The sequence below is a fragment of the Myotis daubentonii genome, chromosome 4, assembly GCF_963259705.1.
Source record: "Myotis daubentonii chromosome 4, mMyoDau2.1, whole genome shotgun sequence".
NCBI lineage: Eukaryota > Metazoa > Chordata > Mammalia > Chiroptera > Vespertilionidae > Myotis > Myotis daubentonii.
The window spans coordinates 104135220-104148588 of NC_081843.1; positions in this window are offsets into that span (position 1 = coordinate 104135220).

Consider the following 13369-nt stretch of genomic DNA (forward strand, 5'->3'; position numbering starts at 1 on the left):
TAAGATTGGCAGTTAACTGCCAACAAGATGGCGGCTATTTTGCATATGTAGGCACAATGCAGGGAGGCGAAAGGGAAAGCAGGAAGAAGCCCCCTGCCACTGACAGTGATCGGAAACCCAGGAGGGAGCTAAGAACTGGTGGGCAGGGCCAAGGCGGCCCTGCCCCCCAGCCATAATCAGAGAATCAGGCGCCTTTTCCGCCCTGGCCAGTGATAGCAGGAAGTAGGGGTGGAGCCAGCGATGGGAGCTGGACACGGTCGAAGCTGGAAGTCCCGGGAGCTAGGGGTCCCTTGCCTGGGCCTAAAGCGGAGCCCACGATCGCGGGGCCGCTGCAGCTGCGGGTCCCCGCTGCCCGAGCCGGACGCCTCAGCCAGAGGCATTAGGCCTGGGCAGGGGTGGAGCCTGCAACGCGGGGAGCTGGGGGTGCCCTGCCCAGGCCTGACACCTCTGCCGGAGGCCTCAGGCCTGGTCAAGGGGCCGATCCGGTGATTGGTGATCGGAGGGTGATGAGGGTCAACTCCTCTGGCCAAGGCATCAGGCCTGGGTGGGGGGCGGAGCTGGGGATTGGGGGGATATGATGGTCCCCTTGCCCAGGCCTGAAGCCTGGGTCAGAGGCGTCAGGCTTGGGCGGGGGGTGGAGCAAGCGATCAGAGGGAGATGGGGGTCCCCTGCCCAGGCATGATTCCTGGGCCAGAGGCCTCAGGCCTGGGCGGGGGCCAGAGCCAGTGATCAGGGGGAGATGGGGGTCCCCTGTCCAAGCCTGACACCTCTGGCGGAGGCTTCAGGCCTGGGCAAGGGGCCGATCAGGCGATCGGAGGGTGATGGGGGTCTACGCCTCTGGCCGAGGCATCAGGCCTGGGCTGGGGGCAGAACCAGTGATGGGGGGAAATGAGGGTCCCCTACCCAGGCCTGATGCCTCTGTCAGAGGCGTCAGGCCTGGGCAAGGGGCCGATCCTGCGATTGGAGGGTGATGGGGGTCAACGCCTGAGGGCTCCCAGTATGTGAGAGGGGGCAGGCTGGGCTGAGGGACACTCCCCTCACACACACACACACACACACACACACACACACACACACACACAGTGCACGAATTTCGTGCACCGGGCCCCTAGTATTTTAATGATGGATAAATGTCACTGTACAGCTGTCAAAAAACCATAGGCTATACAACACCAAGAGTGAACCCTAGTAAAAACTATGGGCTTTGAGTGATAATGATATGTTGATGAAGATTCGTTGATTATAACAAAGTACCACTTTGATGGGGGATATTGATAGTAAGGGAGGATGTGTGTATGGTGATGTAGGGGATAAGTAAGAACTCTCTGTACTTTTTGTACAGTTTTTTTTTTGTTAATCCTCACCCAAGGACATTTTCCCATTGATTTTTAGAGAGAGTGGAAGGGATAGAGAGAGACACACAGAGAGAAACATTAGTGTGAGAGAGATACATCGTTTGGTTGCTTCCCACATGAGCCCAGATCAGGGCTGGGAATTGAGTCTGCAACTGAGGTACCTGCCCTTGACCTGAGTTAAACCCGAGACCCTTCAGTCCATGGGTCCATGCTCTATCCACTGAGCCAAATTGGCTAGGGCTTTTTTGTTCAATTTTGCTGTTGGCCTAAAACTGCTCTAAAAAAAAAAAGCCTACTAAGAAAAATGGCTGACTTGCCCCTTTCCCTTATCCTCTGAGAAAATGTGACTCTCTTTGCACTGATGGATACAGCCTGACCCACGTCATGCCCCCATGTGTCTCTTCACTGAGGTAAGAAGGCCTTTGTCACCTGCACTGATTAGTTGTGACCAGGAGTGCAGTGGCCCCCTTCAGTCATGGGCAGGTCCTATGGGGGTATTCAGCTGTGAACTGCCAACACAATGTCCTGGTCAGCTGTGAGTGAGTGTTAGTTCCTGAAGGGTGGCGGGTGTCTGGGTGTGAACCTGAGAATCCACCACACTGATCACACTTCAGTCTTAGAAACATACAGCCATTACTTTGTCTAGGTCTGCATCTGAGCTATCAGGTGTTGCTGTAGAAATTCAGGCAACTTGGCAGATTCAATTCACTTTCAACTCATGGTCTCAAACTTCATGGAAGTTCTTAACATTATCCATCAAGGCTATTTCCCCCCCAACCCCCTGGATTATTTGCTCTCCATTCTTTGGGATAGCTAATTCATGCCTCCATTTTTCCCCTTAAATCTCCAAGCTCTTTTCCCTTCTTTTCTCTTCCACAAACAGGACATCAGGTAAATGTTAGTTAGTTGAGAAAACAGAAGGGATTAGATGAAAATATCTCAGTTTAGCACTATCAAATCTAGAAACCTACCTGCTCTGAAAGTACTTCTTTCTCCATCCCCAGGCCAGTCAGAAGGTCACGACCCCTGCTGTCTGCTCAAGAATTTGACTCTATGTTCCTTCCCCCTCCTCTCCCACCATCACTTTCTCTCTGCTAGATCATTTTTATTAACTTACAAACAGGCAGTGGTCCATCTGATCCTCTTAAATCTTCCTTGACCCCTCCCACTCCAGTTAGACCCTATCATTCCGCTCCAGTTCACAGCGAACATTCTCATCAGAATTGTCTGTGTATACTGCCTCCATTTGTTTAAGTTCTGAGCCCCTTCTAATCTGACTTCTACTCTCACCTTTGGAACTACTCTCTTCAAGGTCACCAATGGCCTCCACATTCCATTTCATTCCACTTCTCTCTGTAATTAAGACAGAGGATGACTCTTCTTCAGGAAAGCATCCTCTCTTCCGAATGTCACACTCCAGGTTTCTTCTGACCTGGCCCCTTCTTCTTTCCATTGCTTGCTCCACCTCTTCTCCCTAACTGCCAACTATTTGAGGGCCCTAGGGCTCACTTTTTGTCCCCCTTCTCTCTCTGTCCTTGAGAAATCTGATTTGTTCTCATGACTTTCACTCATAAAATATTTTATGGGATCCCAAGACTCCCACATCCAATCATCCACTTGATATATCTGGTTTGCTGGCTCACAGCCATCTCAGAATGGCCATGTGCTCCTCCCACTTCTCTCCCCCTTTCCACAACCAGTAAATGACACTCTCACTCAGTAAACCACCAACAAGGTCAGAGTCTTGAACGTCATCCTTGACTCCTCCTGTTTCCTCACCTCCCCCCATCCCCCATCAGTAAATCCTGTCATTTCCAACTCCAACATATAATTCCAATCTATGTGCTTTTCTCTGCCTCCACCATCACTCCTTGTCTCAGCCTTTGTGACATCCCACCTGGCTCATGTAGCAGCTTTACAACTCTTAACCACTTTCTTTTATTTTCTAAAGCAGTTGTCAATGGTCCATTTTACTCCCTTTTACATTTAAAGTAAAACCCCAACTCTTACTGTAGCTCACAAGGGTGCTCTCCTGTGTCCCTGCCTACTGTTGCTAACTTGCTCTCTTCTGATGTATGTTCTATGCCAACTGGGGGCACTGCACATACTATTTTGTCTTCCCCAGGGTTTCTCAGCTTCTGCACTACTGGCGTTTGGAGCTGGGTGATTCCTTTTTTTGGGGGGGGTGGGGGCTGTTCTATGCATTATAGAATGTTTGGCAATGGAGATGCCAAAATAGATGCCAGTAGCATCCACCCACACCAAGTTGTGATAATTTAAAATGTCTCCAGACATTATCAAATGTCCTTTGGGTGGCAAAATCACCTCTGGCTGCTCTACCTGAAATACTCCCTACCACTCATCCCCCAACCCAGGGGCAACATTAAAAAGACTTAACACCTGGTCCAGCATAGGCTTCCACCAATCTGAATATGCGCCAGCTCCAAGCATCCTTATCGTCACCTGTAAAATGAAGATAAGAATAATCCCCACCTCCTAGGGCTGTTGTGAGAGTAAATGAGTTTAGGAGTATAAAGTGCTTATCATCAGGTCCTGCCACAGGAGGCATGTCCTATCAGCACTTGCTGTTTCCCTCAGCATCCTTATTTTAATTGGCTCATTATTAACCGAGTCCATACATATCAAAGGAGCCCCGTGCATCTCAGTTATTCTGGTTGTTTCTGTAGAACACTCACAAGTTGTAATTAACTTGTAATCATAGCCATCTTTATTTGTTTATTTGCCCATTACTTGACTTCCCTTATAAATGCCACCAAGGCCATGTATCAGGGTATTCTAACTGCTGTAACAAATACTTGGTACACCTCAGTGATTTCACTCAGTAGAGGATTATCTTCTTCTTCCCTGTGAGTGTTTGGTGCACAAGCCTTCCAGATACCCTCCTTCCTCTGCTGGGATTTCCCTGCTAGATCCTTTGCCTCCAGCTGACAGGGAGGAGGTGGGGAGAGAGAGAGTCCTTCCTCTGCTGGGATTTCCCTGCTAGATCCTCTGCCTCCAGCTGACAGGGAGGGGGGGGGGAGGGGGAGAGAGAGAGAGAGAGAGAGAGAGAGAGAGAGAGAGAGAGAGAGAGAGAGAGAGAGAAGCTTTCACATAGGTTTTTCAATGGACCTAGGCTGGGAACACCCAGCATCACTTCTCCCCACATTCCATTGGCTAGTGCTCAGTCACATGGCCACATAGGCACAAGGCAGGCTGGAAAATGTAGTGTGGTGAGCATCTAGTCAGTCTCCTTGCAGATAGGCATTGCATCTGTGGGTCCAGCAGTACAACTGGGCACAGGGTTAATAATGAATAAGTATTGTTGAATGAATGAATATGTGTTAACCTATTTAAATCTTTCCTGAGCATTCAAATTGGAAGAGATTAACCCCCCCCCCCTCAGTAACTCTTATAAACTTTATTATAGATACTGAACACTTGTGGAAAGATAATTTATGATAGCAGAGCGCTACTCTTAGCTCTGCCAGCAAGACCCAGCTAAACCTTGGGAAGCCATTTCTCATTTCAGGGCCTTGGTCTCTTTCTCTGCCCAGGGTGTCTCCTGGGGTGCAGAGGCTCTATGGGGCTTCCTTCCCTATGTGATCCACAGCACCACTCTGTTTACAGAAGAGACCAGAAACAGATGTTCCTAGGTTGATTTTCTGACCAGTGTAGACTGACACATTCCCCTAGTTCTGGTCTACTCTGAGGGGGATACATTAAATAGGACTTCCAGACAGGCAGATAGCAGTGACCCCAATGTTAAAACACAGGCTGTCTCTCCCCTCGCCCTCCAAGGGCTGGCAAAGGCATAATTTCGGTGTGCAGTTACCATCTCAGACTTCTGTCAGCCCTTAATGATGATTGCTCAACAAATATTGTGGTTTGTACTGGAATTACAGGAAGCTCCTTGACAAGCCTTTTGTTGCAGGCCCGAGACTGTTCGTGTAGAGTGTAGAGGGTTGCCAAATTTAGAAAAATAAATATACAGACGTGTATTGCATGGGAGGAACACACAGGACAGAATTATTCGTTGTTCACCTGAAATTTTGCTTTCACTGGTTGCTCTGCACTTTACCTGGTAACCTTATTCATGTGGACCTTGGTCTCCAGCACCGGCCATGCTGAGACTGTTCCATCTCCATTTATGATTCGTCTGAACAGAAATCAAACTGACTGGGACCTTCCAAGAGGTGTGAGCTCTCAGAGTAGGTACCTCCATCCTTATCTGGTTTCTTGGACTGACTGGAGTGTTCATTCATTTCCTGTCTCCATTTCAGTGGTTTGCTGGACAGGTCACCCCTACTTTCTGTATGTTCTAGCTAGTGGGTCATTTACTTTCCAACCTTGAGTAGAAGGGACTCTCTTGGCCTCTCATTCATCTTGCTTCTTACCTGATTAAAATTACTAAAATTGCTCAGCCAAGTCTCTAATGATTGTATTTTCTTTTCCTTTATTAAAAATTGGGGTCGACCTTAACATCTGTGAACCATGTTCAGATTTAATTAAGATACACTTGGTGTAGTTCATAATCACTTATAAATTTTAATTAAACTGGATATATATTAAGCTGAATTATTTTATAAGAACGATCGAATGCATTTGATAAGAAATATAAATGTCTGTGCTTAAAGTGCTACAGATTTATATTCTGAAGTCCTGATTTTAAAAGGGAAATCATTTTAGGTCAACTTTAGCCTTGAATAAGCATTTATGAATGAGACTTTGACTTTAATTCATATTAGTCTCCTTCCATTAGTGGAAAATATTAATTCATTCAACATTTAGTGCCAGGGGTCTATTTAGTAGCAGGAACTATGCAAGTCACCAAGTTGGAAACTCCATTTTTCGGATTCCTGATTGTCTTCCTTTGACCTTGCTTTTTGTCTTCACAGTCTTTGTGGGTTGAATAGTTAATCTAGTTGGGTATGAGTGGATTACCTTTTCATTACTCATTGATATGTTCAACTCTATTAGTAACCAGAAAAATGTTTGGGTAAAGGGTGTCTAAACTGTCTCACCCAAAGAAGAAAAGATATCCTCTTTTTATTTTATATTTTAAGTGAAGTCTATGTCTGCTTAGGGATGTGAAAGAAGGCTGGCTGTGTGAGGAAGTGAGTGCCATGGACTGCTACACCCCAATTCATAGGTTGAAACTCCAATCCTGAATGTGACTGTCTTTAGAGATAGGGATTTTAGGAGATAATTAAAGTTAAATGAGGTCAAAGGGTCGGGTCCGAATCTGATAGGATTGGTGGAGGAAGAGATCTTTTTCTCTTTCTCTTCCCATGTGCATGCACCAAGGAAAAGCTAAGAGAACCGTGAGCAATACCTTTCTGTTGTTTAAGATATCCAGTCTATGGTTGTTTGTTATGGTGGCTCAAGCAAACTAACATAGGGAGCTGTTGGCGCACATAGGATTTCCATGGGTGGTTGGCACTCTGACCTGTGAGCTGGGCGGCTCTGTCTCGGGCATGGTTTTGCCCTTTGCTGTAAAAGACTCCCTGCCACCCCTTGTTTCTGATAACAGCATGGATTCCATCACCAGGGTTCCTGGAATAGCTCTTGACAATGGAGCAAAGCTAACCAGCTTGTCCTTGAATTGACTCATGACCTTGACCTATTAATATTACATTTTTGACTGATTGAACGCAGAAGCCTAGACACTTGTGATTTACAACTGAAGTCCTCCACGGGCAGATAAATGCAGGCTTTGGTTTATCGGGTCCTACAGCTTGCTTCCCTTCCATCAGGGAGAATTTTTCCATTACAACAGGTAATAATCCTTCCCTTTTTTTGTGTCCCATTGAGTCGCATATGCCAACAGATTTCAGAACATTAAAAAAAAACCCTCAAGCTGAGTTTAATATTTGATGTGACTTTTGCACTGCTGAGCCATGTCCAGACCTAAAAGCGTGGTTTCCATCTTTCCCCATGAGTCTCACCTCCTGCACCTCTTTGATGCACTAAAAATGCTCTCTGTGGATCAATGAAGAGTTCCGGCCCCCCAGACATAGAGCTGTGACAGAAAATCAATGTGTGGTGTGGACAGTTGAGGAGAACCTTAAATAATGTCTTAAAAGAATCCACACTCCTTAGTCCCCCTCTGCCAGCAGTGAAGACAGCTGGGCAGGGGGTGGGGGGGAGTGGGGGGGGTGGAGGGGGTCATACCTGCTAATGGGCACATTCTTTTTTAGTGTCTGGAGGTTTAGCAAAACCAGCAGATGAAAACTACAGTCAACATCATAATTAGAAAACATTTAGATTCACAGATGATTCTAACACTTTTTCCCTTCCAGTGCCTATGGTGAGTCTATTTAAAAAATACTAAACTCAGCACTTTGCTTAAATCACACTGAGATCTAACATGTACATTTTATTTTCTCCCTAAAAACAGCACTTAGTGACGTTTACTTGCTGGCATCATCTGGTACCAAGAACAGTGAGAGGATGCTAGTGGACCGAGCTAGGGGACCTATCCTCCAGCATCGGGTGAGGAGAGAGGCAAGTGCCCCCACTTATTAGTTTCTTGTTGCAGCAGAAACCACTGCAACACTGCCGTCTGTACGAGGATCTATGGAGGGGCAACAAACTACTCCAAGATACCTGTGACAACCATGGTGCGGATTTTTGCCAGATGCCACTGGTTTGGGATTCCTCTCCATGGAGTGCTCCCTGCATAACACACTCTGAGGCTTTCCGGGAGCAAAATTGATGCGAAGAAAGCTTTTTAGGTCCCTGGAAGTAGATAAAGATAGGCAGGTGTTGGGGGGGGGGTATACTTTCCACAGTAGTTTGCACAGCTGTGTTTGGTAAAACAACCACCAATGCGAGACCCACGAGAAACTCAAAAGGCACTAATGCATCATGGGAGCCCTGTGACTAGGAGAACTGCCCTGCAGGATGGGCTGACATGCAGCTGTTGAGTGCTGCTGTGAAGCCGCCTGTGGTTTGCAGTTCTGTTTCACCCGATTCCATTCATGGGCGTTCTGTGGTGAGAACTCGGTGTGAGCTGCACCCAGAGGTAGTGTTCCTTTTCAGAATGTGAGAGGGACATGGACGATGGCAGGGCAGAGGGGGAGAGGCAGGCAGTCTGCCACAAGTAGGAAGGAAGGTGCGTTCATGACAGGCAAGGGACCTGGGGAAGGTGGTTCTTGGTGAGCATTAGTTGACAAGAGACAAGACCTGTGAAGAAATAGTCTTCCCACTGAGAAATTGTCATCAGCAAGAAACATACTGACTTAGAGAAGAAAGGGCTTCAGTTTGCACAGGATTCTGAAGATGAACCTTCTGATATTTCTCTCTGGGACCTCATGGCTCAATTAGGTCCTAAAGCTCCTCTGATCGGGATGGTGGCCACAGGCCACAGGTGGCCCGCGAGTATTTGAAATGTGGCTGGTGTTACTGTGGCAAATACACATTTATTTCAAAGACTTTTATCTCAGTAATTTCTTAAACAGTTGCTTACATGTTATAATGTTAATATTTTGGCTATATTGGGTTACTAAAGTATTTTGTTATTAAAATTAATTTCACCAGCTTCTTTTTAGTTTTTAAAATACAGGTACTAGAAAACTTAAAGTCATACATGTGCTTTACATTATATTGCTACCAGACAGTGCTGCTCCGGAGTTTTATAAACAGACTAAGTTGAACCTCTTATGTATGATCACACTTTAAAACATTTTAAGTTCCCCAATGTGAAAAAAAAATATCTCCAGTTCCATGAATTACTCTTTAAGTGACCTGGTTCCAGAGGGCTCACCAGGCTACCCCACTGGTCAAGCATCCCTTTGTCAATGTCTCCCTTGAACTATGATGCCTGGAGTTGATGCTGCAGGGCCTGTGGAGTCAGAAAGGACTGAGGGGATAGATAGTATAAGGCCCTGGATCTGTGTGATACAGGCTGAGATCGCCTTGCACCAACAGTTCTCAATCTTTGCAGGTAGCCTCACTGTGAGGTGGGCTCAAGTCTGAGTGGGATCTGACCCTCCAGCACTAAGAAAATCGTAGGCAAGTGAAAGCAAGAGTTACAGTCCTCCAAGTGTTACATCTTCCTCCATGTACCGGGGCACCTAGGTCTTCCCCCAGCATCTGACTTGAAGACTCAGCTGGACCCTCTCCCACCTCCTCCCCTTGGGAGAGATGATTAGTGTAACAATATTCCCCAGTTATATAAACAAGACATGCTGACTGTGTCACTGCTGACCTTTTGGAATTTAGAATTCAAGGGCCTCCAGAGCCCTGTAGGGCAAGTTCCATCTCCTCTGTTCTCAGGGCTTGACCACCCATATCAGCATCTATCCACTCCTGCCTCATGCTGTTACCCATAATTGATCTGTAGGTGATACCGGTATGTTTTAGGAGAATAGGAAACTCAAGCTCCCAAAATGTCCAAGGGCTCATGTTTGTTCACTTGAGGTGGCTGGTTGAAGAGGAAGAACAGGTAGTCAATTTTTTATCACACTAAAGTCAAACCATGTCCTATCATAGTCACATCCAACACCCTCGGCTTGACTGAGAGCTAGGACGATGGGAGATGGAGGGAGGATAGAAGGTAGCTTCTGAAGGAGGGAAAGGGGTGTGGCCAGTTGAAGTACAGTGTTCTCCCTATCTCCCTGGGACCACCACTCACCGAAAGACCTGTTCAATCTTAGGAAATAGGTATGAAACTTTGAAAAGCTTCATTAGGACAACAGAAAGGTATGTGTGTTCATCATTTTAGGAAGCTAAAACTAAGCTCTTTAAACCTTTATCTCAAGAAAAAGCTTGAAATATCTATATGTATAAAAGCCAAGTGACCAGAATGCCGGAATGACCAGTTGCTATGATGTGAACCACCTGTGGCTCCTCCCCCCAGCTGGTCCTGCCCCCGATCCCCCCCTCCCTGATCGGCGGCAGGGCCAGCCGGCCAACCTCCATGTTCCCCCCCGACCCCCCGCTGGCCCGCCTGATCAACCCCCATGGGGAGAGGGTGGCCAGACCCCACCTGTGCACGAATTCATGCACCAGGCCTCTAGTATATATATAATTTCACTTGAAGCATTCGTGAGTCATCACTCAAAATCAGGCAAACATTCTAGTTTGCTGGCCTAGTTCTCCCAAGTGCCCATCCAAACAATATTTCCACTTGGGGAATAACCACTTCTCCTTTGAGCACTGCCCTCTTCTCCTCTGGGCCCCCGGCATGTGGCTTACACTCTCCCCCAGGAGTGCTTCCATGTGGCAAACATCTTAGCATAACTGTGGAGGACCATCACAGGGGCATTATGGGAACTTCTTGGTGAAAGGTCCTTGGTAAAAACGAATGCTACATAAACTGAAGACCATTGTTACTAGATTAGCTTCTCTTCACAGGACTAATTATTTCATAATCTTCCAGAATGAACTGCATTTGCCATCTGCTGGCCCAATTACCTCAATGATCCAAATTCTTTTAAATCTGGTCACAGCTCCTCATTCTTTCTTAAGCTCCAGGTTTAGTGCTGCCGGCTGATTTCAGAGCCCCTATGTTCTGATCCTTGTGAGAGCCACTTAACTTCACGACGCGTGACAGCACTCCTCAAAGTTGGCCAGCAACCCTCTTGACGTCCGAAGGCAGTGGCAGTCTCGCTTCAATTTCTAGTGTCATGTTTGCCTCATTTTTATCATCTACTGTTTTGTTCTGTTTCACCTCTCTCTTAAAACTTTAAATGGAATTGTTTTGGAAAACGAAAGAAAGCAGCCCCATGCCTGTTTTCTTCATATTTATTAACTTGGTTGATGGTGGATAATTTTGGCTTTTTGGTCTTATCAGCTAAAAGTTAAATTCCAGAAAGTTAGGTGAGGATGACCTCTTGGAACCCTTTTGGCTTGTTTGCCTGCAGGCAGCTGGTGGTTGGCCTTGCCTGGTACAGGTGGGGCATCTGGGCCCTGCCCTCCCTGGCTCTCCTTACTCAGCAGCCTACCCTGGGCACAGCTCTCTCGCCACAGATGCCAGGTTTGTGTTGTTAAATCATGGTGTTTTTATCTCCTCATGTTTCATCATTCAAAGCATAACATGTTTTCAAAACACTGCTCTACAATTAAGATACATTACCACCAGGAGGCCCTGAATTCATCCACCGACCTTCATACCATATAAATCATCACACAGTGAGTAGGACAAGAAATCAGCAGGTCATCATATTATAAAAGCTGATCTTATTTTTTTTTAAGTTGGAATTTAATGTTAAGCAGCAGAATGTATAATTACTTTGTAGCAGCTTTGTAAAGTAAGTAGAAGTTGAAGATGTCATTTTGGTGCCTTTGTCCTTCTTACCAATGTGTTGCATAGAGATTGTGATTAAAATGCTCTTTTGTGGTTCACCTGAATATCTTATAGTGAAAACCCAATGAGAGCTCATAGCAGCCCTGCATTTCAGACTGCTGATGGTCCAGGCTGCGAGGCTGGTGTCGAGGTTGTTCAGGACACATTTCCTCATCTACATCAACAGGTTTGGGTTTCCCAAGGAACAAAACCCAGAAGAAAAAGCAAAAGCAAAAAAAAAAAAAAAAAAAAAAAAAAAAGCAAAAGCAATATGTTGTGCACGTTGCCTGTTCCTATATAAGGTTCCTGGAGAATATCTATTTACAAGTGTTCTGAGATCATCTCTTTTAGAAGAGCCCCCGGCTTGTTCCAGCTCTGGTGTCCCCTTAGCTAGTTCTCTTCTTTGACGAGAACTAAGTGTGGCCTGATTTGCTTCTTTACTTCTCCAATAAGCTTACTACAGAGATGGAGGGCTGTGAGAAAGATGAGTTTTAAGTTCTTCAAAGATTATTATATCTCTTATATAGTGCAGGTTTTTTTTGAACAAATTAAAGTATGGTTTTGAAAAAGAGATTGAAACTGGCTTTTATTACAGTCACTGAAAAAAGTATCACCAACCAACTCTCCTGAACTTCCCACTCTGAGCTGATGGCAGGAAGCTGGGGTTCCAGGAGAGTTTCAGCGTCAAGAGCGGGTTTGCCAGAATGATGTGAAGGATGAGGCTCAGCTGCCAGGGGCAGTGGGGTCATGGAAGGGCACTGGGACAGAGGCCAGGGAGTACAGACAGAGAACATCCAGGGGCCTCTGGTTGTATGTGAGCAGTTGTCTGACTCAGTTTCCCTTGATATAGACCTTCCATTCTTACAGACACAGCTCTACCTGGTTCACTACCTGGGCCACCGTGGTCTCAGGTGAAACGCTCTGATCCAATAAAAGCTTATTTACAAAACTGGGCAGTGGGCCGGATTTGACATGTAGGCCGCAGTTTGTCAACCCCCAGGTAAAGAATGAATGCCTCAGCCCACCACAAAGGACTCCCCTCTTCTAGATCGACCCCACCTACACAGTTTTACACGCTACAAGGGCACTCAGGACATGCCCACTGCTCGTGCTAGATCCTGACCTGTGTTATCCTTTGTCCATTTCTGCTTTCCCTGCACAGCCAAGTGAACCCTCTTTTTCAGGATAAGCCACCCCAAATCTCCTTTAGAACAAAGGAGTAAAAGCTTACACCATGATGCTTCAACTGCTCAGGTGGGAAAATACCATATTTTGTTCATTCGTTCACCTTCTGAAGTACATACCCTTTTATCTGTCTTATCAAAAGAGCCAGGAGCTGGTGATCTTGCGAGGGGCAGCTGCCTAGAAGTGCTGATGGTGAGTCGGACAGCCTGGCGTGGCATGCTGTCCACATCCCACAGCTGGGGCTGTATGCATTGCTGACCTGGTTCAAGAACCCATTGCAAAGGCACCATTCCCCAGAAAGGAAAATCAATAAGTAATTTCTTTCCCCCATGTAATTCCATGGGCAACAAGGATGAAACACATCCACCCTGACTGTGAGGGAGTGTGCCTGGCGTGGAAGGCAGCATAGTTCACGGTTCTCAGTGAAAATAGAGACAAACGGGAAAGGCGAAGATGGCCAGAGCAGAGAGAGGCTGATGTGCAGGGAGCCATTTCTCACAGGCATTTAATTCTAGTCCACCAGGCGCTTTTACATCGGGGC